Below are 5097 nucleotides of genomic sequence, written 5' to 3' on the forward strand. Positions count from 1 at the left end.
TTATCTGTGGACTTAATACTTAGATGGGTATGTATTTTGGTATTTTTTATGCTTTCTGAATGCCTCCAGGTAGATGTGTCAGGAAATAGGCTTCCCTTTTCAGTCTTTTTCTTGAGAAATTTCAAGATGCCACTGTTGGTCGTTTTGACGTAACAGGGTTTAATTTTCGGCCTATTTTCTCTTTTGTCTGCTTGTCCCGCTCCACAATCCCCATTCAGGCCTTTTTTCTAGTTGGAAACAGTTCAGGGCCGGCTGTGGTCGTTTGATTTTAATTGGAAACTATCTTATTAAATTTCGAGGAGATCTGTGCGCATGCATAGTAGAATCCTTTGAGGGTAGGGCTGGGGTGCCCACTAGCTCAGGCTCCCCTATAGTCACCAGGTACGCAGATAGCAAGGGACCAACGAACAGCTACCAAAAGAAAAGAATGCACACATTTATCTCAGCGGTTCTGCCAGGCGTCTGTGGCCGCTCCGATCCTTCCCCTGCGTGGTCTCACCCAAGATGGTGGCTCCTGGAGCAGCCGAGCGTCCGGACTAGAAAGCAATAGATTTCTTGCTTCTGCCACAAATTCCCCCAGCTGTGAGCCTTCCATCCTTCTAAGTATTCCTTTATATGTGGTTCAGAGTTCTGGGACCAGTCCCTGAGCCTGCTTGGTCGGGTATTCTGTGTTGTTGTTGGCAGAGCTCCTTTACTGCACTTCTACATGATCCGCCATCTTGTTTGTTCTCCCCCACTATCTGTTTTTAAAAATAAAGTTTATTGGAATAGCCATAACCATTTGTTTACAATTTACGGCTATTTTTGCACTTAAAATGACAGCGTTGTTGTGATATATATGGCCCACAAGATCTAAAATATTTAGTTTGTTACTTTACAAAATTTTGCCAACCCTTCACCTAGAAGGATAAATTGGAGTAGAAACAAAGTTTAAAGTTGAGTTAGGGAACCTGAACAAATGATTTTTTTCCCCCTTTGGATTCCTGAAATTGCTGAAGTGATTAATTTTATATGTGCTGTTGCTGAAATTGTCCACGTATATATGAGCATGTGCTGTTGATTAAGTAGTCATTATTCCTAATGTTTCCTTCTGCTGTGCATAAGGTCACTATGAGTCGGTACCGACTCGATGGCACCTAACAACAACAACAATGATTCCTAATCTTAGGTGCCTTGGTGTTACAGTGTTTAAGTGCTTGGATACTAACTAATTGGTCAGCTAACCAAAAGATCAGCAATTCAGGCTCCCCTCACCTGGTCTGCTGGAGGAAACTGTAGTAACCTCCTATAAAGATTGGTGGTGGTGGTTGTGTGCCACCGAGTTGCTTCTGACTCATAGCAACCCTGTATAGGGTTTCTGGGGCTGTAAATCTTTTCAGAAGCAGAAAGCCTCATCTTTCTCCCTTGGAGTGACTGGCAGATTTGAACTTCTGACCTGTGGGTAGCAGCCCAGCTCCATAGGCACTGAAAGCCTATGGGGCCGTTGTAGTCATATTTGTTCACTGTAAGTTGGAATTGACTTGACAGCAACAGGTTTGGTTTGCTTTTGGTTTACTCAGTCTAGGAAAAGATCTATAGTATCATAGTATTTGACCATTTGTTGTGGCTCAAAGGATTACTTAGTTATTGTTCAGCAAATATATTTTTAACCACATTTTTCTTTATCTCTTATTAGAACTTCAAAATAAAAATTATTTATTCATTGTAGTTATATTTGCCAAAATGCTCACTCTCTGGCAAAAGTCAGGGCAGATTGTTCGATTCTTTTAAAAAAATTGTCACATTGAAGCTCTGAAGGTTAAAGAACTATAGGATAAGTACTGGACTGCTAACTACAGAGCTGGCAGTTCAAACCCACCAGCTACTCCTTGGGTGAGAGATGAGGCCAGGGTTGCTATAATTGACTTGATAGCACCTAACAATAGATTGGAGAGGGACTCTGAGTGTTGCACATGGTTAATGTGCTTAGCTGCTACCTGAAATTTGGAAGTTTGAATCCATCCAGAGGCATCCCAGAAGAAAGGCCTGGTAGTCTCTTTCCCAAAAACTCAGTCATTGACAAATCTAGGAAATACAGTTCTACTCGGACACACACAGGGTTGCTATGAATCAGGTGCCAGAGCAACTGGCATAAAGGTTGAAAAGAAGGCAGCAACCCTTGATCACCTAGAATCTGTACTGTGTTCATAATAAAACCAGTGTTTTTTATCCCAACAGCTTTCATGGTATGTGAGAATTAGGAATGGCCCTTAGAAAATGTAGATTGAATAATATTTGCTGTTTTCATAACATTGCTTTGTTAAATGCCATCAAGATGGTTCTGACTGTATATGGTTTCCCAGGAGGGACTCGTGAATTTGAACCACTGATCTCATGGTTAGCAGTCCAGTACTTATCTATAGTGCCACCCCAGGACTCCGCATAATAACACAGAACCATTTATTTTCACATATTCAGAATGTTACAATTGTTGCTAGGATATAAGAATGAATGTAGGGCCTTGATGGCTTGATAACCAGAACTTGACTAGAGGAAGATAAAAAAAAGAACAAAACACATTTTGATAGATAAAACAAGGGTAAATTGCTACAATTTGATGAGCTTGACCTATACTCATGGAGGTAGTAACTCAAAATACCAACAGAGAGGGAAGGAGTCTTCATATCAAGTATCAATACTATCCCCTCTGTACACAGGGTAGATAGGGACGGACAACTTAGACACTGGCTACCTAAAATGAGGGGGCGACAAAGGCACAAAGTGACTGGCTTACAAGGTTTCAAGGGGGAGCTTAGTTTAACAGTGTGTGGGGAAAGAAAGTCTCCATTGAATAGTTTGCATCCTGTCTAGATGGGTCTGGTTAAAAGAGATGGGGATAAGATTTTTAATGATTCAATAATGAGTAATTGTTATGACCAATTGCAGCTCCCACAACTGTAAAGGTAGAAGTTTTGTAACAAAAATGGAAGTGGTTAATCTTACAGTCCAGAAACAAAGGACCCTACTAGGACCATCAAGGGAGAAGAGAACAAGCGGAATGTGAGACCTTATCCAGAGAAGCACGGACACCAGAGATGGAGGCAGAGATGGGGTCATGGAGAGAGGGAGCAGCTGAGGACTCTAGATTTATGGGAAGTGAGGGACTAAGAGATGGTGGCCAGGAGCCAGACTTGCAGAATGTACCCTTTGGTAGTGTAAATTATTATATATGCCTGAGTTAAAAAAAAAAAAGTGAATAGAAACACTACTAACTGATGGTTCATGGAGGGGATTATAATCATTGTAATGAAACAAAGTGTATGATTTGTTGAATAAAACTGATGATCTGCCCTCTAAACTTCTATTCAATCCACAATAAAAACCTTAAACTAAAAAAGAAAAAAGAATGAAAGGTCTGCTGCCACCATGTATTTTCCTTTTTAAACATCCTTTGTTCTGGGTTTATAAGGATTTCATCTTTTTCGGGAAAGAAAACCTATTAGATAAGGAAATTTCAATCTAAATCAAAGAAATCTTACGTTAAGAATAGCTTGATAATTGGTAGTCGTTTTTTCTTAGATAATTATGAAGATACATATGTCTTTAAGGAGCCCTTGTCGTGTAGTGAATTACGTGTTAAGCTGTTAATGGCAAGATGAGCAGTTTGAAATCACTCTGTGGAGAGAGATGAGGCTTTCTGCTCCTGTAAAGATTTACAGCCCCAGAAACAATACAGGGTTGCTATGAGTTGGAATTGACTCCATAGCACACAACCACCACCATAGGTTTTTAAATTATCACAATAGCTCAGGATGCTGTAGGAGTACAGGAGAGGAGTATCCAATCAAGACTAGGGAAATGGTGTTAGTGCGTCTCGTATGAAGAAACACCTGAGTTGAGTTATGAAACAGGAGTTGGGGAAGTACAGGTGAGAACTGAGGGACAGTCTTGTTTTTTCCCTCTTTAGTTTACTCTCTCATTCTCACTACTCTCTAAGACCTTTATTCTATTTTGTTAAGTGTTTATTTTCATATGGGTCTGGTATGTTTTAAGTACAGAATCATATGGAAGATTTTAAGTTCTTTATTAGATCTATTGATACAGTATATCAGGCCTGTGTCAGGCTTCAGGGTAATGATAGTTGTAACAGAAACTCAAAAATACAATGGCTCAGATTAAGTCTGTTTGTCACTGGACCGTCCAGTGCCCGCCATGCAGCTTTTTGAAGGTCCTCGGCTTACCCTGAGTGCCCTTTTCAAAAACATGACTTACCAGACCACTCCAGTGCTCTTTATTCTAATATGTATGACAGGAAAGACAGTGGAAGTCCTTTTAAAAAATCTAATAGGGTGAAGTTGCCTCGCTTTTCACATTTTTTTTGAGAAGAGCTTGGTTACATGAGGTTGTAAGAGGGGCTGGGAAATGTCCCTACTTGAACAACTAGGACCAGTTATTACTATGGAAGAGAATGGATTTTAGTGATAATCTCTACCACATTCCCATAGGTAAGGGTTGTGAGCAGAGACAGGTATAATGTGGCAAAAATTATATCTACAAAACTAAATTTGAGATTTCTGAAGCTAATTATTACTAGTTTTTTGGTTTTTTTAAAACTAATGTGTATTAAATGTTGAGTCAGATACTGTTCTGGTGCATTAGGAACTAGACTAGTGGTTTGTAGTCTAGTGGAAGGTTTAGACAATTACAATATGATGAACGCAATTTCTGGAGTAAATTGGGGGGAGCTATGAGAAATGTAAATGAAAGAACTTGCTGGGAGCTGATGGGTGAGTGGGAATTGGCATGGGAAAATTGTTAGAGACAGAAGAAAATATATAAAAGCCTGGGAAACATAACATATTTATCAACTAATATGTATGGGTGGTGGTAGTGAACAAAGATTGGGAAGGGTAGATAAAATCATCATAAAAAGGCTTTGAAAATCAATCTTAGGGAGTTAATGTTTTTGTGTTTCAGATAATATTTTAACTCTGCTTTCAGTGAATTAACAGATTAGGTTCTCGTTAACAGTTTCTACATAAACTATTCAATGACACTGGTTACATATTTCATGTGTCAACATTCTAATTCTATTCTGGTTATTCCGTTTCCAGTAGT

Source organism: Chrysochloris asiatica, unplaced genomic scaffold, assembly GCF_000296735.1.
Source record: "Chrysochloris asiatica unplaced genomic scaffold, ChrAsi1.0 scaffold00087, whole genome shotgun sequence".
NCBI classification, from domain to species: domain Eukaryota; kingdom Metazoa; phylum Chordata; class Mammalia; order Afrosoricida; family Chrysochloridae; genus Chrysochloris; species Chrysochloris asiatica.